The sequence below is a fragment of the Petaurus breviceps genome, unplaced genomic scaffold (genome assembly GCF_028583685.1).
Source record: "Petaurus breviceps papuanus isolate PSGF00001 unplaced genomic scaffold, PetGlider_PUasm1.0 90895, whole genome shotgun sequence".
Classification (NCBI taxonomy): domain Eukaryota; kingdom Metazoa; phylum Chordata; class Mammalia; order Diprotodontia; family Petauridae; genus Petaurus; species Petaurus breviceps.
Window position 1 is genome coordinate 33,603,750 of NW_027187372.1, and position 23,551 is coordinate 33,627,300.

General features: G+C 39.7%; 1 protein-coding gene and 1 long non-coding RNA gene across 3 annotated transcripts in view; one reads left to right on the forward strand and one right to left on the reverse strand.

The window, feature by feature from the left end:
• Positions 1-16,667, forward strand: part of LOC138151224 (uncharacterized) — a 34,851-nt gene extending 18,184 nt beyond the window's left edge. The window contains exons 2-3 of the long non-coding RNA XR_011165766.1: positions 14,690-14,710; positions 16,404-16,667. This is a non-coding gene — a long non-coding RNA (uncharacterized lncRNA). The remainder of the gene's footprint in view (positions 1-14,689; positions 14,711-16,403) is intronic.
• A 4,986-nt stretch (positions 16,668-21,653) lies between these two features.
• Positions 21,654-23,551, reverse strand: part of CUNH1orf116 (chromosome unknown C1orf116 homolog) — an 18,371-nt gene continuing 16,473 nt past the window's right edge. For both annotated transcript variants that reach the window (XM_069074733.1, XM_069074732.1), the window contains exon 4: positions 21,654-23,551. This exon is cut by the window's right edge and continues 2,013 nt beyond it. The gene's annotated coding sequence lies outside the window, so the exon portion shown is untranslated.

Here is a 23,551-nt window from a genome sequence, read left to right on the forward strand (position 1 = left end):
AGAGGAAGAGCTGAATTAATATTCTGTGGACTAAATCCCATTCTCTACTATGAATGAGTCAACATCTTTTGTGGATATAGATAATGCAATAGAAAGTCACTTGGGTAGGAAGAGGGGAGACAAAAAATAAGGGTAGCTAGTGATGCCTCTGCTAGTGAAGTAGAGAAGGAACAGTCTCCCATCAAGAATAGAAGGCTACAGAAAGCAGGTAAATACAATGAAAGTGATGGACTGAAACTGGCAGCTCTTACCCTAAAAGGAAGGAATGAAAGGATCTAATTAAAGAACATCCCCATGAGGGGGAAGGTGTATATTTGCTTTGGTCCCCCCTTGATATCTTAGTCCTATACTTTGTGAAACCAGGATCATCCATCCTGTCGGGGTATTGGGTACTTTTAATAACTCAGAATCATTGTCAGAACTGGAAAAAACCCTGGAGATTAGCTTGTTAAATTCACCTTTCATTTCAGGATAAAATTGAGGCATAGAAACAGGTAGTGTATACCAGCCTTTTCCTTAACTCCTTCCTGCCTTCTCTTCTTTCCTGAACTGGTTGAGCCATATTAAAGTGATCTGGCACCCTCATTGCCCTGAAGCAGGACCTCCCAAGGGGAGTGATTTGTCAGGAAAGAACAAGTCCCTCCTCTCCCCCTCCCTCCCCACACACACAAGGGAAAGAGCAAATAAAACAAGATTTTGGGGGACTTGCTTCTGCCACATGGGCTGATGGGAATTAGAGTCCTCTTTTATAGTTGGCTTTCCAACCCACAGCCTTGACCATCTACAGAATTCTAATTCTGGGATCATTTTCATGTCTAAGCTTCTCTATAAGTATACTTGGAACTCCCCCATTCCTAGAAAATACATGCCTCCTATTTCCCTGATACCCACAGTTCAGAGTCTCTGACTTCCAAGATCAAAACCTCTTACCTCTACTACCTTTCCCTGAATTTTCATCCTTGTTCAGATTAATTTTACCCCTCTCTGGCCCTATCCTTCTCAGCCCTCCGCTTCCACTCTCTCTGCATCTTTGCTCCATTAGTTACAAATTCCCTTTCATCTCAGGTCTTTTCCTCCAATGTTCTATCTCTTAGTCAGCAAGAAAACCCAACTGTCCCTGTAATGCTCCCCATTCCTGGCAGGGCTGTCTAGCTATTCTTTCACTTAAGGGCAGAGAGAGAGAGACAGCCTATTCCTTGCTCCTCAGCACCACTCCTAGACCCTCCTTTTATTACCATCACTCAACAGTCTCTCCTCTTTTCAAGTTCATTTCATTTATAACACTCTGTTAAGATCCTAGTGATTGTCATCTATCAGTCTCCATGACCAATGTCCCTCCTTTCTCAAGGAGTACAATACCTGTATCAATCCTTCCTATGCCCAACCTCTGCACCCTCACACTTGAGGACTTCCCCTTGAATACTCTGGCTTCCATGTTCAACAAATTTCTCAATGACTATGATTTCCATCTCTACTCTATCTCAGCCACTCACAGGCATGGTCACAACTGATGATGCACCATCACCCCAACTTGCTCCATCCCCTGACCTTGTACTCTCAGCTCTCCTTTCTGACTAGTCTTCTTTGTCCTCCTACCACTCCCACTGCCCCACTTCTAAACTTGTTCTTCATCCTGACAAGGATTAGTCATCACTGGTTCCTCAATCACTTCCTATTCTCCAAGTTGATCACCATTGTTTCATCCTTACTTTCCTTCTTCCATAGTCTGGACCCTATAGTTAACCAGTTCAATGAGGTTTTGTTCTCCACCCTTGACTTTCCTTGTCCTTCTGGAATTCACACCCTACCAATATTCAACATAGGGTGATTCCTTTACCTCAAACATTGAACTTCTCCACTCCTATTCCCAAGTTGCTAAATGCCAGTAGAAAAAATATATCATAAAACCATGGCAACTAGTCACTACAAATCCAGACTCAACTTCATTATCATTAATTGATACAATCCATTTCTTCTTCACTGATTGGCTATCACCCCACAAAGCAGTTCTTTAAAACAATCTCTTTTCCCAAGCCTGAAAAGATAACTCTAACATTCTTTCTCTTAGTAAAGAGATTACTAAATTACTAAGAAAAAGATCATCCTTCATAAACCTAAAAACAAACAAAAAAGCCACTTTCTCTTGAACCTCAAGTTATCATTCTCTATTTTTCCTCCCTTTCACTAATAAACTATCAAAAGATGTCTCTTCTTACTGCTTCAATCTCCTCAATACTCATTCATTCCGCAATCCCTTGCAATATGACTTCCCATGCCACCAGTCTACTGAAATAACTGTCAAAAGTTACCAGTGATCTCCTAAATCCAAATCCTATGGCTCAGTCCTTACCCTGCTTGATCTTTTTGAAAATTTTAATACCCTTATCTTCCCCCATCTTGATTATTCTTTTGGATGATGACTCTGGTTTCTTTTGTCTTCCTACTCACAACTGCCTTTTTTTTTCAGTCTCCTTTGTTGGTTACCATCTCCCTTCACCTAAGTGTGGGTATTCCCACAAGAATTTGTGTTGGGTCCATTCTTCTCTATTTTCTCTTTTGTTTATCTTAACTGCCCCCTATGGATTCTCTTATATGCAGTTGACTATCAAATCCATGTATTTAGTCTTACTCTCTCTCCTGACCTTCATCCACTTTCATATCCCCACCTAGATGTTCCCCTCATAATCATACCAAATCCAACACAACTAAAACTAAATTCACATCTTTTCCTATAATCTTCCTTTCCTCCAATCTTCCCTCTTTCTATTGAGGGAACCACCATCTACCCAGTCACTCATTTTCAAAACAATAGAATCATTTTTTTACTCTTTCCTATCCCCATATCTTATCAGTTCCCAAAGCCTACCAATTCTACAACCATAGGCCTTACATTTGTGCCCTTCTCTCCACCCTGCTTTAAATTCTAATCTTCATTTACCTGGACCATTGTAACAATGAATGAATAAAGTGTTTATTAAGCAGTGGGAAGCACTAGGAACACAAATAAAGAAATAAGCTTTCAATGAGTACACATTTTAATGGGGCAGACAATGTATATGGAAGACTTCAGCTGCAAATCTGATGAAAAAGTCACATAGTCCTTCATGTACAGTAGCAAAGCAGATGTTAATGCCTCTTCTTTAATGTTATTGTTTAATGTCACTCTCCTCAAGGTTCAGGGTCATAGGCTGTTCCCATTATGGTCTGGAGATGAAGGTCAAGATGGTGGCAACTGGTGTAAATGTCTAGCCCTTTCTCTGTAGGAGTTACTTACTACTAGTAAAGGCTAGACTGAAAATAAGAGTGAAGAGTGTAGATCTCAGGATGGGCAGGGGGCAGTATTACTACTCCCAGTGTTCCTGTGCCTAAGCACCAATTGGTGGCAATTGGTCAGCAGTTGTTGCTAGTGGTGATTAGGAAGGAGTGCTCCCTCTACACATTGATTTCTTTTTTTTTTCAAATGCTTTATTGACTTCTGATTTACATCATTCATTTCCGCCAGATTTTGAGTTACAAATTTTCTCCCTGTTTTCCCCCTACCCACCTCCCCAAAATAGCAGTCCCACAGGATATCCCTTCCTCCAATCTGCTCTCTCCCATATCTTCTCCCATACACCTTCCACTTTTCCAGTAGGGCATGGTGGATCTCTATGCCCCAGTGCCTGTATATCTTGTTTCCCAATTACATGTAAAATGGTATTAATACTAGTATATATATTTTAAAACATTTGATTTTAAAACTTTGAATTCCAGATTCATTCCCTTCCTCCCTTGTCACCCACCCTTACTGGGAAGATAAGCAGTTCAGTATAGGTTGCACATGTGTAGCTAATGCAAAACATAGTAGATATATTGTAAAAGACTGACTACATTTCCCTCCCTCCTATCCCACCTCCCACTTGTTCTATTCTCTACTTTGGTCTCATCCCTTTTCAAAAATGGGAGCTTCTAACTCCCCTCCCCCTCAGCCTGCCCTCCCTTCCATCATCCCCCCTCTCATCCCCTTCCCCCCTACTCTCCTGCAGGGTGAGATACCCTATTTAGAGTGTATTTCATTCCCTCCCCGAGCCAAATTCAATGAGAATAAGGTTGACCCATTCCCTTTTGCCTTCCTGTTCTTCCCCTCCATTGTAACCATTTTCCTTTGCCTCTTCTATATGAGATAGTTTACCCCATTCTGTCTCTCCCCATCTCCTCTCATTATATTCCCCTCTCATCTCTTAATTTCACCTTTTAAGTATCATCACTTCCTATTGAATTGGTCCTGTGCCCTCTATCTATGTATACCTGTAAACATATATACACACATTCACACATGTATTCATACACCAGTATACCCTCCGAGATTTTATATATATACATATATATATATACATATATATAATATATATATATATATATTCCCTTCTACTATTTTCATACTGAGAAAAGTTTCATCAGTTACAATGATCATTTTTCCATGTAGGAATGTTAATAGTTCAACTTTGATAAGTTCCTTATGATTTCTTTTCTCTATTTACCTTATCATGCTTCTCTTGTTTCTTGTATCTGAATGTCAAATTTTCTATTCAACTCTGGTTTTTTCATCAAGAATGCCTGAAAGTTCTCTATTCCACTGAATGACCATATTTTCCCCTGAAACATCATACTCAGTTTTGCTGGGTAGGTGATACTTGGTTTTAATCCCAGCTCCTTTACCATCTGGAATATCATATTCCAAGCCTCAGTGTGGAAGCTGCCAAATCCTGAGTTATCCTGATTGTGTTTCCACAATATTCAAATTGTTTCTTCCTGGCTGCTTATAATATTCTCTCCTTGATCTGGGAATTTTAAAACCTGGCTATAATATTCCTAGGAGTTTTCTTTTTGGGATCTTTTTCAGGGGGTGGTCAGTGAATTCTTTCAACCTCTATTTTGCCCTCTGGTTCTAAAACATCAGGGCAGTTTTCCTTGAGAATTTCTTGGAGGATGATTTCTAGGTTCTTTCTTTGATCATGGCTTTCAGGTAGTCCAATAATTTTTAAATTATCTCTCCTGTATCTATATTCCAAGTCAGCGGTTTTTCCAATGAAATATTTCACATTGCTTCCTATTCTTTCATTTCTTTGGATCTGTTTAACAGCATCTTGATTTCTCATAAAGTCATTAGGTTCCATTTGCTCCAATCTAATTCTTAAGCAATGATTCTCCTCATTGAGCTTTTGAGATTCTTTTTCCATCTGTCAAATTTGGCTTTTTAAGGCATTCTTCTCCTCATTGCCTTTTTGAGCCTCTTTTGCCATTTGAGTTAGTCTGTTTTTTAAGGTGTTATTTTCCTCAGTCAGGCTGTTGACTCTCATTTCATAATTTTCTTGCATCATTCTCATTTCTCTTCCCAATTTTCCCTCCAATTCTCTTATATACTTCTTAAGGTCCTCTATGGCCTATAACCATCTCGTATTTTCCTTTGAAGCTTATGGTGCAGAAGTTCTGACTTCATTGTCTTCCTCCTATTCCATGCTTTGATCCTTTTTGCTCCCAAAATAGGAGTCTAAGTTAGATTCTTCTTTTTGCTTTGCTTCCTTTGCCTGGTCATATTGCCACTCAGTCACTTGATCCCTGGGCTTTTTTGCCACAGTAGGACTCTGCCACCAGACAGGGGAATTTTCATCCCAAATGCTGGGGTTTTCTCAGCTGCTGGAGGTATTAGTTGGGTGCCCTCTCTGAAGCCTCCACATGCTCTGGCAAGCTGGTCACACACCTCAGGACCACCACCCTAGACCACAATCAAGATTCAAACAGGTTAAAGCAAGAGTGATTACCCCTCAGACTGGTTGCTTGGTCTCCCTACACTCTGCAGGCCAGGAGCTGAAGCAGCCACATGGTTACACTGCAGCCCTCAGCAGCTTCTCACCCTAGGGGCAAAAGCTGATGCACTCCCAATTACTGGGTCCCAAAGTCCACACTGCACTGACCTCTTACTTTGTCCTTCCAATCTATGTGTTGATAATTGTGGAGATGGCCACAGGTGCTGGTGATCTGGAGTCCCTCCAGTCAGTGGCTGGTCAGGCCCACCTGGGGCTAAAACCTCGGCTGGCTTGTGGCTGGGCTTGGCTCCCAAAGCTGCTCTGGCCAATTCCTGCCAGCCTGCCAAGCTGTCCTCAGTGGGAGGTTAGCTTCTCTGTGTCATTTTGTGGGTTCTGTAGCTCCAAAGTTTGTTCAGAGTGCCCTTTTACATGGATTGGGGAAGGTGGGAGGCAGAGTGGCACGGAGGTCCTGTTTCTACTGTGCCATCTTGACTCCCCCAGACCTATACATTGATTTCTTCCTTCATTGATAGCTGTTAAGAGTCAACTTAGAAGCCATTCCCCAATTGATGGGCATCCCCTTAATTTCCAATTCTTTGCCACCACAAAAAAAGCTGCTATAAATATTTTTATACATATGGGTCTTCCTCCCGTTTCTGTTATCTCTTTGGGATACAACCCTAGAAGTGGTATTGCTGGGTCAAAGGATATGAAATTACTTATAGCCCTTTGGGCATAGTTCCAGATTGCTCTCCAGAATGGTTCAATCAGTTCACAACTCCACCAGCAATGTATTAGTGTTCCAGTTTTTCCACATCCTCTCTAGCATTTATCATTTTCCTGTTTTGTCATCTTAGCAAATCTGACTGGTGACATGTGGTACCTCAGACTTGTTTTGATTTGCATTTCTCTAATCAATAGTGATTTAGAGCATTTTTTCATATGCTTATAGATATCTTTAATTTCTTCCTCTGAGAACTGTCTATTCGTACCCTTTGACAATTTATCAGTTGGGGAATGACTTGTATTCTTACAAATTTGACTCAGTTCTCTGTATATTTTTAGAAATGAGGCCTTTATCAGAGACATTGCTTGTAAAAATCGTTTCCCAATTTCCCACTTCCCTCTTAATCTTGGTTACATTGGCTTTGTTTGTACAGAAGCTTTTCAGTTTCATGTAATCAAAGTTAACCATTTTGCATTTTATAATGCTCTCTAATTCTTGTTTGGTCATTAAATCTTCCCCTCTCCATAAATCTGACAGGTAAACTATTCCTTGCCTTCCCAGATTGCTTACAGTACCATCATTTATACCTAGATCATGCACGCATTTAGACTTAATTTTGGTATACAGTGTTAGATAATGGTCTATGCCCAGTTTCTGCCATACTATATTCCAGTTTTCCCAGCAATTTTTGTCAAATAGTGAGTTCTTATCCCCAAAACTGGGATCTTTGGGTTTATCAAAGAGCAGATTATTATAGTCATTGACTGCTGAGTCTTGTGTACCCAATCTATTCCATTGATCCACTGCTGTATTCCTCAGCCAGTACCAAGTAGTTTTGATGACTGCTGCTTTATAACAGATTAAAATCTGGTATAGCTAGTCCACCTTCCCCAGCTTTTCTTTTCATGAATACCCTTGATGTTCTGGACCTTTTGTTCTTCCAAATGTATTTTGTTAAGATTTCTTCTAGGTCTATAAAGTATTTGTTTTTGTAAATTGATTGGTATGGCACTAAATATGTAATTTAATTTAGGTAAAATTGTCATTTTTAATATATTAGCTTGACCCAGCCATGAGCAATTGATATTTTTCCACTTAGTTAGATCTGGCTTTATCTGTGTGAAAAGTGTTTTGTAGTTGTATTCATATAGGTCTTAGCTTTGCTTTGGCAGGTAGATTCCCAAATATTTTATAATGTCTCCAGTAACTTTAAACAGGATTTCTCTTTCTATCTCTTGCTGTTGGATTTCATTAGAAATACACAGGAATACCGATGATTTATGTGGGTTTATTTTATGTCCTGATACTTTGCCAAATTTATTTATTGTCTCAAGTAGTTTTTTACTTGATTCTTTAGGATTCTCTAAGTATATCATGATATCATCCACAAAGAGTGATAACTTGGTCTCTTCTTTGCCTAATTTGATTCATTTGATTTTTTTTCTTCTCTAATTGCTACTGCTAACATTTCTAGTACCAGATTGAATAAGAAGGGTGATAGTGGACCCCCTTGTTTCACCCAAGATCTTATTGGAAATGCTTCTAGCTTATCCCTATTACATATAATACTTGCTGATGGCTTTAAATAGATGCTACTTATTATTTTAAGAAAAACTCCATTAATTCCTATACTTCCTAGCGTTTTTAATAGGAATGGATGTTGTACTTTGTCAAAAGCCTTTTCTGCATCTTTTGAGATGATCATGTGGTTTCTGCTAGTTTTATTGTTGATGTGATCAATTATAATGATGGTTTTCCTAATATTAAGCCATCCTTGCATTCCTGGAATAAATCCTACCTGATCAAAGTGTAGTATTCTTGTGATAAGTTGCTGTAGTCTTTTTGCTAATATTTTATTTAAAATTTTTGCATCTATATTCATGAGGGAAATTGGTCTATAATTTTCTTTTTCCATTTTATCTCTTCCTGATTTAGGTATCGGTACCATGTTTGTGTCATAAAAAGTATTTGGTAGGACTCCTTCTTCACTAATTTTCTCAAATAGTTTGTAGAGTATTGGAATCAATTGTTCTTTAAATGTTTGATAGAATTCACTAGTAAATTCATCTGGCCCTGGAGATTTTTTCCTAGGGAGTTCACTGATGGCTTGTTCAATTTCTTTCTCTGTGATGAGGTTATTTAAGTAATTTACTTCCTCTTCAGTTAATCTGGGCAACTTATATTTTTTAAATATTCATCCATTTCACTAAGATTGACAAATTTATGTGCATATAATTTGGCAAAATTATTCTTAACTATTGTTTTAATTTCCTCTTCATTGGAGGTAGGTTCACCCTTTTCATTTTTGATACTCATAATTTGGTTTTCTTCTTTCTTTTTTTTATCATATTGGCTAAGGGTCTATCAATTTTATTGTTTTTTTTTTTTCATAAAACCAGCTCTTGGTTTTATTTATTAATTCAATAGTTTTCTTAATTTTAATTGTATTAATCTCTCCTTTGGTTTTCATTATTTCTAATTTAATTGCAGATTATCAATTTGTTATTTTTCTAGCTTTTTCAAGTGCATGCCCAATTCATTGATCTGCCTTGATTTATTCATGTATGCACTCAGGGATATAAAACTTCCCCTAAGAACTTCCTTTAATGCATCCCACAAATTTTGGTATGTCGTCTCCTTATTGTCATTCTCTTGAATGAAGTTACTGATTGTTTCTATTATTTCTTGTTTAACCCACTCATTCTTTAGGATTAAATTGTTTAGTTTCCAATTAGATTTTAGTCTATCTTTCCATGGCCTTTTATTGCATATGATTTTTATTGCATCATGATCTGAGAATGATGCATTTAATATTTCTGCCTTTCTACACTGAATTTTGAGGTTTTTATTCCCTAGTACATAGTCAATTTTTGAGTATGTGCCATGAACTGCTGAGAAGGTATATTCCTTTTTATCCCCATTCAATTTTCTCCAGAGATCTATCATACCTATCCTCTCTAAAATTCTATTTACCTCCTTAACTTCTTTCTTGTTTATTTTGAGGTTGGATTTATGAAGTTCAGAGAGGGGGAGATTAAGGTCCCCCCACTAGAATAGCTTTGCTATCTATTTCTTCCTCTAATTCCCTTACCTTCTCCTCCAGGAATCTGGACACTATACCACTCGGTGTATATATGTTAAGTAATAATATTGATTCATTCTTGATGGTGCCTTTTAGCAGGATATAGTTTCCTTCCTTATCTCTTTTAATTAGATCTATTTTTGCTTTTGCTTTATCTGAGATAAGAATTGCTAACCCTACTTTTTATACTTTAGCTGAGGCATGATATATTTTATTTCAGCCTTTTACCTTTATCCAGTGTGTATTCTCTGTTTCAGATGTGTTTCTTGTAAACAGCATATTGTAGGATTATGGATTTTAATCCATTCTGCTCTCCGCCTCTGTTTTATGGGAGAGTTCATTCCATTCACGTTTACAGTTATGATTACTATCTGTCTCTTTTCCTCCATCCTATTCCCTCCCCTGTTTATGCTTATATTTTTCTCCCCTTCTCCCTTCCGCTCCTTAAAAAAAAAGTATTTTCTTTTTGACCACTACCTCCTTCAGTATTCCCTTCTTATCAGCCCCCCTCTCTTTTTCCTCCTTTTCCCCCTTACTTCTTCACTCCCTTCTAACAAACCACCCCCCTCATAGCCCTTCCCCCCTCCTACTGCCTGTAGGGTATTTTTATATTTAATGTTGTATGTTATTTCTTCTTCGTACCAAGAGTGACAGGAACATATCTCATGCAAAGCTCCTCTCCCTCCCCTCTTTCCCTCTATTATGATACATTTTGTGTCTCTTTTCCATAGAGTCCTATGCTTAACTGGTTGTGTTATTCCTTCCTTGCACCAGAACCAATGAGGGAAAAGGTCATATAATACTCATCTCTCTCCCTTCTTTGCCTCTGCTACATTGTTTTTATGCCTCTTTGTGTGGCATAATTTACCCTTTTCCACTTCATTCTTTCCTCTTCTTCCATTCCAGTCCCTTTGCAGCCCTTAATAAGTTTTATTTTATTGTCATATTGTGTAATTTATACTCATACCCCCTACTTGCCTATAAACAGTTTGCTCTTATTAAATAACAGGGTGTGTGTGTGTGTGTGTGTGGGTGTGTGTGTGTGTGTGTGTGTGTGTGTGTGTTTTCCTTGTTTACCTTTCTATGTCTCTCTTGCATGTCATTAATTGGAGGTTGAATTTTCCATTGAGCTCTGGCTTTTTTCATCAGGAAGGTCTGGAAATCTGTTTTATAGTTGAATGACCATCTCCTTGCCTGGAAGAACATGTTCAGTTTCACTGGATAGGTGATCCTTGCTTGTAACCCGAGCTCTTTTGCCTTGCGAAAAATTGTATTCCACTTCCTCCAATCTTTCAGTGTAGAGGCTGCCAAATCCTATGCGATCCTCACTGTGGTTCCTCAATATTTGAATTGCTTCTTTCTGGCCACTTGAAATATTTTTCTTTTACATGGTAGTTCTCAAGTTTGGCCACAACATTTCAAGGACTTTTCAGTTTGGAATCTCTTTCAGGAGGTAACCAGTGGATTCTCTCGATTTCTATTTTGCCCTCAGGTTCTAGTATCTCAGGGCAATTTTCTTTCATGAGCTCTTGGAGGATGTTGTCCAGGCTCATTTTTTCATCGTGATTTTCTGGTAGGCCTATGATTCTCAGATTATCTCTCCTGGATCTGTTTTCCAGGTCAGTTATTTTTCCATTGAGATATTTTACTTCTTTTTCTAATTATTTTTAGAATTTTAATTAATTTCTAATTTTTCTAGTTTTTCATTCTTGAAGTTTTGTTTGACTAATTCTTGGTTCCTCATAGAGTTATTCACTTCAATTTGGTTGATTCTAGTTTTTAGCAAATTATTTTCCTCAGTTAGCTTTTGGAGCTCCTTTTCTATATCACACATTTTTCTTTTTAAGGAGCTGTTTTCTTCATTGTAATGTTTTTCTAATTTTGCAGTTTTGATTTTAAAAGAATTATTCATTTCATCTTCTATCTCTCTCATTTGGTTTTTAAAGTTCCTTTTGGGCTCATCTAGAAATGCTTTCTGTGCTTGAGGCCAGTTCCCTGTTGAAGTTTCAGCTGTGGGTCTGGAGTCAACACTGTCTCTCTCTGAATTTGGTTCCTCCTTCTCAGGATAGTAGGACTCCAGAATCTTTGTCTTTGCAGTCTGCTTTCTACTGATTTTGAAGCAGAGCCCTAGCCATACCCTTCTTCTAGGGTTCCCAAGTCTTTACTATTTAAAGTTTTGCTCTGGGGCAGTAATTATTGTGTTTTCAAGGTCGGGGAGGGGGGGATTGGAGCAGCTAAGGTTCACTCTGCCATCCTGGTCCCTGGAGGTCCAGATAGGGGCTTTTTAAATTTTGGGGCTGTGGATTGGTAGTCCCAGGAGGAGCTGCTGCCCCTGCCAGGGGCTCTGCATTTGATTCTTACCCTGCTCCATCCAGTCCCAGTCCTGCAGTGATAGGCCTGGCAATGGCACTTGTGGATGGTGGGTCAACTAGCCACCATGTTGATCAGGCTTCATCTGGGACTGCCTTGGTGGGCTGCAGGGTCCAGGCCTGCCTTGGCATGCTGCGGCATCACGTCGGGGCCTGCCTCCACACATTAGATCTTAATAAATGTCCACTTCAACATTCCAAAAGACTCATGATGGAAAATGCTATCCACATCTGGAGAAAGAACAATGGAATCTGAATGCAGATCAAAGCTTACTATTTTCTCTCTCTTTTTTTTCTTTCCTTCTGGTAGTTTTTCAGTTTTGTTCTGATTCTTCTTTCACAATATAACTAATGTGGAAATATGTTTAATATGATTATACATGTATAGCCTATATCAGACTGCTCACCATCTTTCAAAGAGCAGAGTAGAGGGAACGGGGAGAAAAGAATTTGGAATTCAAAGTCTTATACATGTGAATGTTGAAAAGTAAAATAAATATATTTCAGTAAATAAATGCCCACTTTGGTGACATACACCCACAGCTAGTCAGTGCCAAAGTAGAAACCAAATTCAGATCTTGTAATTCTAAATCCATTCCTCTTTCCACTATACCACAAGACCAGCTCTCATTGTTTACCAGGAACTGAGAGATACTTGGAAAGAAAGGCATAGCTAGGAATGCTATCTGACAAGCTCTGAGGTGAATTTATAATCCTTCTTTGGCCATAAGTGCTTTGAGAGTCCCAGGTCTGCCTTCACTAACTCGTCTGTTGGCTGGAAATCCAGCTACTTTCCCTCCAACCTTATCACTTTGTCTCAGGGACAGCTGCTGCCTCAAGGTCAGTCTGCTGAGTCAGATGCACAACTAATGGAAATAAAACTGCAGCTATCAGGGTGTGAAAAAGGCACTTATCAGAGGGCAGATAAAAAGGCCCAATAACCAGAGCAGAGTCCTGGACTTTTCCTCTAGTTAGCAGCCACATGCACCTGAAAGAACAAACGAGAAAAGAGGACCCCTCCAGGGCTTTCCTGTTGCCTCTTTTGCCAAAAGGAACCTGCCTAGATGAAGAGCCTGCCAAGATTTTATCCACTCAAAGAATTTTTTGTCTCCCACACTAAACATGGGCCCATTGTTACTGTTCTGCTTGAGATATCAATCTTGAGGCAACTAGGATAAAGTGCTAGACTTGGAATAAAGAAGATCTGAGTTCAAATCCTGTCTCAGCCTCTTACTAGCTGTGGGATGCTGGGCAAATCAATTACTGTTGTTTGCTTCAGTTTCCTCTGTCAAATGGGAACAATAATAACCTCTACCTTACAGAGCTGTTGCAAGAATTAAATGAGATAAAATATAAGGCATTTTGCAAACCTTGCAGCACTATATACATGTTAACTATTATTCTTGTTGGATATTATATTAATCCCAGAAATTTTACTTTCCTGCACAAGAACTCAGTTGTTGGCTACCTGGGGATACTGGGGCCCATAAGTCTGATTGCTTTCTTTAAAATTTAATATGTTTCTTTGGTTACATTTTAAATTCCAAACTGACTCATTCCCTCCCTCCCCACCCCCATTCTAGAAGGCTGTCATTTTGCATATGTGTTTATATGTGTGTATGAAATGATAGCCTTCTCTCTATATATACATATGTATATATGAATGTGTGTGCATATATGTACGTATGTGTACATGTACACATATATGTAAAACCATATATGCATACTTCTGTTTATTGATTCTTTCTCTAGAGGTAGATAGCATCTTCCTTAATAAGTTTTTTGTAGTTGATTTAAATATTTGTAATACTCAGAATAGCTTAACCATTCACAATTATTCTTCAAACAATATTGCTGTCAGTGTACATTACATTCTCTTGGTTCTACTCATTTTACTCTTCATTATTTCATGCAAGTCTTTCCATGTTTCTTTTTAATCAACCTCTTCATCATTTCTTTATTTTTAAATGTGTTTCTTGTAAACAACATATTGTCAGATATCTGCTATTGATTCATTCTGCTATCCATTTCCATTTTCTGGGTGAGTTCAACCCATTCACATTCAAAGTTATAGTTACTAGTTGTGTATTTCCCTCCATTCTACTTTCCTCACTGTTTCTTCTCTCCCTCTCTTTTTACCCTATCCCTCTTTAAAAGTCTAATTTACTTCTCACCACTGCCTCCCTAATCCATACCCCTTCTGAGTCCCTCTCTTATCCTCTCCCCTTGTCCTTGTATTTCTCTATAAGTTAAAAAGACTTTTATACCCTTCTAGATGTATATGTTATTCTCTCTTTAACCTAGTTCTGATGAGAATGACGTCCTAGCACTACCAGCCCTCCACCCCCTTCTACTGTCCGCTGCAATAGTTCTTCCACTCATGTCTTATTTGTATGAGATAATTGCTCCATTTTACTTTCCTCTACCCAGTTTTATTTTCTAGGATCATCCCATCATATTCAACTCAACTCAAGTTTTTCTATATATGTATGCTCTTTAAAATTACCTAGTAATGATAACATTCTTAAGAGTTATAGATAATATTTTTCCATATAAGAAGTAAACAGTTTGACCTTATTAATTCCTTTATAATTTGTCTTTTAAGTTTAACTTCTTATGTTTCTCTTGACTCTTGCAGGTCAAATTTTCTGTTCAGTTCTGGTCTTCTCCTCAAGAATACCTGAAAGTCCTTAATCTCATTAAATATTTGTCTTTTTTTTTTCAGGTTTATGCTCAGCTTTCCTGGGTAAGTTATTCTTTTTTGCAAACTGAACTCCTTTGCTCTATGGAACATTGTATTCCAGACCAGGGGTGGGGAACCTGCAGTCTTGTGGCCTCCAGGTTACAGCTCCCCACCCTTGTCCCAGACCCTTCAGTCTTTTAATATAGAAGTTGTTAAATTTTGTGTTATCCTGACTGAAGTTCCATAATATTTAAGTTGTTTCTTTCTAGTTTCTTATAGTATTTTCTCCTTGACCTGGGAGCTTTGAAACTTAGGTATAATGTTCCTATAAAATTTCATCTTGTCCTTCTAGAATCTAGCTCAAAATTCATCTTCTCCAGGTAATCTCCCAAGCAATGCTAACCATTACTGACCATTTTTCATTCCTTTAGCAGTAAACAGACAGTGAGACATAGTAAGAAGTACCCAGGTATTCCTGGAGTACCAGTAGTCAAGACACCAAGGTTTGAGTCCAGGCTTTGTCACTGATTAGTTATGTGATTTGGGGCAAGTCACTTCTTAGTTTAGTTTTCTTCCTCCTGTGAAATATGAACTTTTTCAAGTCAACAAGCATTTATTAAGCAACCTACTCTATGCTAGGCACTGAGCATACAAAGAAGGGCAAAAACAGTCACTGCATTTAAGGAGCTTACATTTCAATGGGGGAGACAAAATGGATCAGCTTCATACACAAAGACATATTCAAGTAATCTCAGAGAGAAGACACTCACAAAAGAGGGACTGAGAACGATTTCTTGAAAAAGTGTTTTAGTTGACACTTGAAAGAAACCAGGTTGGCCTGAATAAGCTCCTTTCTAGTCAATGGTACTAACTGTGTATTCAATTCCTTGGTTTTGTGGTACACGTTCTTGTCTTTTCTGTTACCTCCATTGGACTGGGAGCCATTTGAAAGCAGGATCTACATTTGTTATCAAAGACATCTCCTCCTTCTTTTGGTCTTCTTGTCCCTCCACCCTTTGTATGCAGCTTAATCAATGTTAGGCGGCTGTTGATGCTAGTTCCTGGGTTGCCAAGGATGTTGTCAAAATGGTTATTAGAAGTGACATTGAAGCAGGAAATAGGCAAAGGAGGAGGAAGAGGAGGAGGAAGACAAAGAAGAGTAGAAGGAAGAAGAGGAGGAAGAGAAAGAGGAGGAGGAGGAAAAGGATAAGGAAGAAGAAAAGTAGGAGGAGGAAGAAAAAGAGACAGGAGGAAAACAAAAGAAGGAGGAGGAAGATATAAAGAAGGAAGAAGAGGAAAAGGAGGAGGAGGAGGAAGAGAAGAGAGAAGAAAAAGACAAGGAGGAGGAAGAGGAGGAGGAGGGGGAGAAGAAAAAATAAAATTTACTAACCAAAAGCAAGAAGATAAGCCTGTTGCTCTCATAAACAGTTTAATCCTGCCAAACTGGCATCCCCCTAAACAGCTACTCTGCCCAGTAGTTTAAAAAATAGCCTAGGACCTCTTCTCCTGGGGGAACCAGGAAGAATCACCAAATCTCAGATTAAATGCTCAGATTAAAAAACTTCTAGTGATGTATAGATCGAATTATTAGGAAATTGCTTTCTTTTGCTCAGATTTGCCTCTTTGCAGCTTCCCTCATTGCTCTTATGTCTGCCCATTAGAGCTCAGCAAAATGAATTGAATTTATCTTCCACATGATGGCTCTTCAAACACTTGAAAATACTAGGGATGTCACCCTGAATCTTCTCTTTTGCAGGCTGAACATCTGCAGTTCCTTCTACTCATCCTCACATGGCAAGACCTTTCATTCTCCTAGAGATAATGTCCTTATTAGCGTCCCTCTAGGACTGAACATAATACTCCAGGTATGCTCTGATTCTAGTATTGGATCCCATGTCTTTATTGCAGCCCACAGTGACTGTCTTTCTCTGGTTGCCACTTTGCACAATTTGCTCAAACTCTCAATCCATTGAAAACTCCCAGATGTTTTGAGATAAATTGCTACCTCATCACACCTCTCCAGACTTGTGCTTGTAGCATTGATTCATTTACCTACCAATTTAGTTCACTTAATTCATTTACCTACCAATTAGAGTTGATTCATTTACTTACCAATTTAGTAATCTGTTGAGAAAAGAAATAAAGTTAGTCTTGCATGAGGTACTTTTGATAAAGACACATTAGTGCTTTGTAATCACTGCTTCCTTTTTTAGATACTCATTAACCAGAGATGGGGGAAGGAGAGGACTGGAGGATCATAGGCTCATAGAATCAGAAGGGACTTGGAAAATGATCAAGCACGAAGAAGCCCTCATCACTAGTCACTCCAGCTTTTGCCCTAACACCACAAGGTCAAACTGAGTGGTTCCCAAAGAAACTGGAGCTAGATAGCTATTGCCTTTGAATTAGGATTCCCCTAACTACAGTGTTTCTGGCACACTATTGAAATGTCTGCCCTGTGAGAGGGATGGCCTTTTGCAAAGGTGGGTGTAGGGTGAAGTGGTTCATTCTCAGTGGGTACCTTAAGGCTCTGACAAAACATGTTTCCCTCTAGCCTCCCATGACAACACTACCCTTCTGTTCTACTCATACTGACCCTAACATTCCACTTCTACCAGTTCATTAGTGAGATAGATAAATAGATTATAGATAGATATAAACGAATGGATAGATAGACGACACATTTATTAAGCATTTAATATGGTCGATGCACAGTGCTAAGCACTAGGGATACCAAAACAAGACAATCCCTGCCCTCAAGGAGTTTACATTCTAAAAGTGGAAGACAACATATAAAGGAGAACTGGAAGGGAAGAAAGGGGAGAAAGAGGGAAACTGTGCAGGGGGCATGATATGGAGGAGGCCTGTTGTCAAAGCCTAGACCCTGGCAAGATATGACAAAAAGTCACCTAGAGGTGAGAGACCCAGTGATGGTCAGAGTCCAGATTACTGGTAGGGAAAGAGGTGGAGATGATGGTCTGAGTAGAAAAGACATGTTATGGAGCAGGCTGGGAGGGTTAAGAGTATTCTCAGAACATGCTCCCCATGTAGGTTGGCCTAGTTTTTCCTTAAAAGGCACTGAAACTTTCCTCAGCACTTGGTTGACTCGAGGGATTAAGGTTCAGATTGTTGATGTTACTTTCTCATCATCCAAGTACAAAAGGATCCATGAGAACGTGGGAGAAGAGGTGTCTTAGAAGTTTGGCTGGTGAATCACGATGGGTAATTCAGCTAAGGGAGGGTCATTCAGCTGAATCAGTTGGAAGTATCCTTAATATCTATCTTTGTTGGACATCCATCACCTGCTATGGTTGAATAAATCTTTTTTTAAACTATCTAGTGACCTACAAATATCTTATTTCATTCCAATATCAAACCTAAATTACCAGACAACAGGTTTGGGTCAAACCCAGCCCAGAACATAAGCTCATCTACGGCTAACACAATAGGAAAAATTTGTCTAGAAAGGATGTGGGGAGAGCATCTCTGTTGTCACTTGAGTTCTTGTTGAGGACTAGCACATTTTCTCTTCACTGTGCCCAAAGGGAAGGATGGCACTTGACACTTGCCCTTAACTCCTGCTGGTATTTTTTTTCCTTTCTGGAAAACCTTTATAAAGAAGAGATAAAGATTGGCACATCCTACACATGCACAAATATCATAGGTTTTAGGCAAATTCCAACTCTCCTTTCCCATTATCTTCTAATCAAAAACACCATTGGGACCTTCCCTCCATCCACTCTACCCCACTCCTTCCCAGGGGACCAGTAGCAGATGTACAGTGAGAATATAACACCTTCCTCCTATCGCTCCAGATAAAAGGAGCCTGGGTCTTTTTCTGATCATATTGCTCACTGGGACATGAGATCATAGACTTCTTGAATTGAAAGGACATCTTATCCATGTCTTGGCCTCAGGATGGGATGGTTCTTGGGCCTACCCCATGTAATGTGAGCAAAGGTCTCACAGGAAAAGGCATTATTAGTGATTCAGAGGTATTTGTCAATAAAGCTAAGATCACCGTTGATATTGGGTCAGGCTTAAGGGAGGATGACTGTTGTGTTTGTCAGACAGTCCACACCTTGCAGCAATAAAACTGAGGGAAACATGAAACAAAGAGCCTGGGCCAAATGGAAATGGGGCTGATTCTTTGACTTCTAACTTTCTTTGGAAAGAAGGGGTTGCTATTATTATTCTAGTTTTCCTGGAAATTCTTTTAAGAAAAATACTCTCCCCTTAACCCTAGCCCTAGTCTTATCTATCCAGGATTAGTGAAGCACAGCTGTGCTCACAGCCCCACAGATGGGGGCACCAATAACATAACTTTATTCTTTTTTCTGTTCAAGTGAATCCCAGAATATCTATTAAAAAGTTGGGTTCCCAGAGCACAACCCCTCCTTCCTTCCCTGGAATGTGGAAGGCAGAAGTTGGACTTTTGTCCCTGTCACTGAGCTTCCTGAGGAATCTAAGAGCACAAAACTTTCTTTGTCTCAAGAAAGAGACATATATGGGACACTCTCTGTCCCAGAGTAAGAGATTCCAAGAATTCCAAAGTCATATGGTTTATGAGAAAAAGCACTGGACTTGGAATGTAACGTGACCTGGGCTGGAATCCTACCACTGATTTATCTATCTAATTTTGGGTAAATTACTTATCTGAACCTCAGTTTTCTCATCTATAAAATGAGGGAATTAAACTGAATGATCTCTATAGTTCCTTCCAACTCAAAATCTTAAAATTCTATGACTTCTCAGAGTAGGATCACAGGATTCAGAAGAATTTAGAAGTCATTTAGTGCACCCCTTTCATTTTCCAGGTGAGGAAAATAGGCTTATAAAGGTTAAAAGACATGCCCAAGGTCATATGGTAAATGAATTTGCAGACCACAAGGCAGGAATGAGCCATTAAGAGCATGGGAGGGAAGACCTTTCATAGCAGTAAGCTCTCTGAAAGTAATCATTGGCCTCCACTCAACATCTACCCTCTGTACTTTGTAAAAGGTAGAAAGAGGGGTGGCTAGGTGGCACAGTGAATAGAGCACTGGCCCTGAAGTCAGGAGGACCTGAGTTCAAATCTGGTCTCAGACACTTAACACACAAAAAACAAGCCATGTGACCTTGGGCAAGTCACTTAACCCTAATTGCCCTGCCTTCCCCCTCCAAAAAAAAAAAAAGGTAGAAAGATCATCCTGTGATAAAACTTGGGGGGGGGACCATTCCTCCCAGTTCCAGGGGGTGGGTTAGCCAATCATTCCTATCCAACCCACACCACTTCCACCCTTACCCTTAAATAAAACAGAGGAATAGAATGTGGCTGCCTACTAGATTACCTCCAAGGGCCTAGGTCAGTTATGCCCAAGTTGCCTGATTAATATAGACAATTATTAAACTGCCATGGAAATAATCATAGATTAATAAAGTGATTAGGCATTTGATGGAAAAAATAAAACCTATGTGGGCTTACTGCTCTACAGAAGTGACAGGACCAGTTGTAATAAAACACACACACACACACACACACACACACATACACACACGCACAGAGTAATTCCAGTCAAACCCAAATCCACTGGGTCTAAATATTCCTACTGAACTGGGACTTCTGTTTATACAAACTTGCAGAACTGAAATCATCCAGACGTGGAAGGTTCCTTCCAGAGAGGCTCTGTACTGGATGTAGGCACACATACATATGCATAAAAAGGGAGCAGAGGAAAGAAGAGCTCTGTGAGCACATCATAGGCAATCATTTCAAATCTAACCACATCCCTGGGAGGTAAAAGTATAGTAGGAACTTTGTCTTAGCTAGAGTTGTGGCAGAAATGCTCAAGACTTAGTTGAGCTCAGGGACAAGGTTCAGACTGATTAAGATAAAATATTCTCACATTCCACCAGATAGGAAGACAGAGCAGTTTCGGTTTTCTCCATCCTTATCTTATGGGAATTCCTGAAATCCAATTATATTAGTCTCAAGTCCAAATCTCATGCAGGGTCAAGCGATCAGCATGCAGACCAGAATTGTGATTCAATGAATTTATGATCCTATATACTGCCAAATAAGACAGAAAATCACTAATTCTAGGAACTGCTTTCCTCCACCTACTCTTGCTCAATGAGAAAACTTGGATACCCCCACCAAGTCAAGGTTATGAATAAGATAGTCATATTTCATCTGAGAGGACCTAAATGGTTCATACTTAGCTTTTCCCAACCAAGTCCATGGCATTAAACCCAATTCACTCTGGATCTCATTGATTAGACAATAGGTCCCTGCCCAAGCACCACTTTGCGGTTATTTTTTTGGGCCCTCCTAGCTCAGAATGAATGTAAATAGTAACTTTCTCTTTCGGCCAGCAATCCTGATGGTCTTCCCCTCCCACTTTGGTTTTTTATTATTATTAAAGGTGCCCTCTCTTGACACTTCTTAAAGAGGCCTATTCACTGAAAGGGCATTGTCTTACTCAAAGTGAGTAATTGAAAAGAACTTAGCTAAAAAGTGTGAAGATCTCCCACTGCATCCTAGGCCACCTCCAGTCATCCTGATCAATACCTGGCCGCTGGACCCAGATGGCTCTGGAAGAGAAAGTAAGGCTGTTGACCTTCCACAGCCCTCCCTCACTCAAATCAAGTTCAATTGCAAGTCATGTCATGGAGCAAAGGACAAACCACACACAACTATGGCAAAATGATATAAGCGGCTCCTCCCTTCTCCACTGAATTTCTTCTTTTCCTCCTTCCTACAAATGTGGACTATTAGTGCCTGACCTGTTGTAGTGGCTTTCAAGCTTGTATTAGTCTGATCAGGCACAGCCTGACATACTGTACATTGACCCTGACATAGCAATGTCCTTTTGGTCTTCTTTGAGCAGGAAGGACAACAACTGTCCATTATCTGGCATATTCAAGGAATGGGATATTGTTGTTAATGATGTTACCATATGTTCCACATATGAATGAGCAATTTCTAAGGCCAATCCATATACAATAATGTACATGACACTACAAATTATACTAAATGAAATTTAATCTTTGCTTTCTCAAGTGTTCTTTATGATCTCTCAGTGTCTTGAATGTCTCAGAATAATAAAAATAATAACAGTTTGTATTTATAGAGTGCTTTACACTTAACAAAGTGCTCTCATTTACATAAATCAGCTTGTTTATGCCTCACAACAACCCTGTGAGGTAGGTAGTACAGATATCATGATCCCAGGTTTACAGAGGAAGAAAATAAGCTTCAGAGATTAAAGGACTTACCAAGGTCACATATTTAAGTAAAAGAGTGTCTATAATCCCTAGTAGAGGGAGCACTATATAGTAGAAGGCATCCTCTTTGAGAACAAAGAACAACAAGCAACCAACCAGTAGAAGGCATGCTAGCCTAGGGGTGGGGTCTGGAGATCTCGATTCTGGTCACACCTCTGCCCCACCGTGATCGTGGTAGAGTTATTTACCCTCACTGGGCCTCAGCTGTCTTATAAAATGGCCTAAATGATTCCTAAAGGTCCTCCTGGCTCTAAAGCCCTTTGTGTGCCCCAGCATGTAGAGTTTACTCTCCTTACATCCTCACCTCCTACCTGCTGGGAGTTAAGGGTATTTGTAAATGCTCCCAAGGGAGTGACTGATGGCTCTGAAGAAAACCTGGACCAAGTTGAAAGTATTTCACTCCAGGGCAAGGGCTATGCCAACTGATAGCCCTAGGATCTAGCCTCCCCAAGTGCTGTGGGACAAAGGGACAAAATGAGCCATCCCACTGGTACATGGAGTGGTTGGGACAAAAGAGAACTTTACTGTCTAAGCCTTGACCATGGACTCTGCAAAAGGGGGATGTGTAGGTAAAGAAGGGGGATAAGATGCAGCATCTTGGGGACTAGAATAACCTCCCCCCCCCCAATACCAACAAGTATGGTCAGGTGGTGACCTTATGGCAACAAGTCATACTCTGGGAAAGTGATGGTGAGAAAGGCGGTGAGAGCTGGATGTCTGGCCTCTCCCCTTGTCCCTATGCCCCAGTCAGGTGGTTAAAGTTATCTTAAGGGTCTCAGGTGAGGGGAGAGAATGTACAACAGCACCAATCACTGAGCCCCAGCTTAGGAATGGACTCACTGCCTGGATCCTAGTAAAGCTGCATTTACATATTATGATTGTGAACTCTTTTAAAAGTACTTTCATGAAAGTGATCTCATTTTAGAGACAATATGCTGGAGAGGGTAGAAAGCTGCCTCAGAAACAGAAAGACCTAACACATACTGACTGAGTGACCCTTGGAAAATGAAGCTCTCACTGCTCCTAAATTGCAGAGAAGGTAGAAGGTGCTGACCTGCATTAGTAATGGAAGTTTCCTCATTTGAGTTCCCTGTATCAATGAAATCCTCAACCCAGTCCCTGTCTTTATACCTTATTTGATCCTCTTAACAACCTTGACCACCCTTATATATTTTTTTCCTCCCCATCCAGCTGGACACCAGCAAGTGGAGAGACACTTCCTTCAAGATCAGAGTTCTTGGCAATTATTACATCTATTGTAATATAAATATCCCCAATGATATGTACAGACTAATATATACAAGGCATCCTAAAAGTCTTACTGCAGTCTCAAACTTTAAGAAGCTTAAAACTTGGGTTTTCATAAGCTCACAACTGCACCAAGACTTTTGGGACACCCCGAATTAACAATACCATCTCACATTATTATAGAACACACATATATACACAGACACACCACACACGACAGTTTCTAGGGAACCTCATCGACAACCTCTTCAAAGACCAAGACTTGGACCTGAATCTCTCTCTCCTCTCTCCCTTCTCTCCCTTTCCCCCTCCCTTGTCTGTCTGTCTACCTCTCTCTCTCTGTCACACACACACACACACACACACACACACACACACACACACACACAC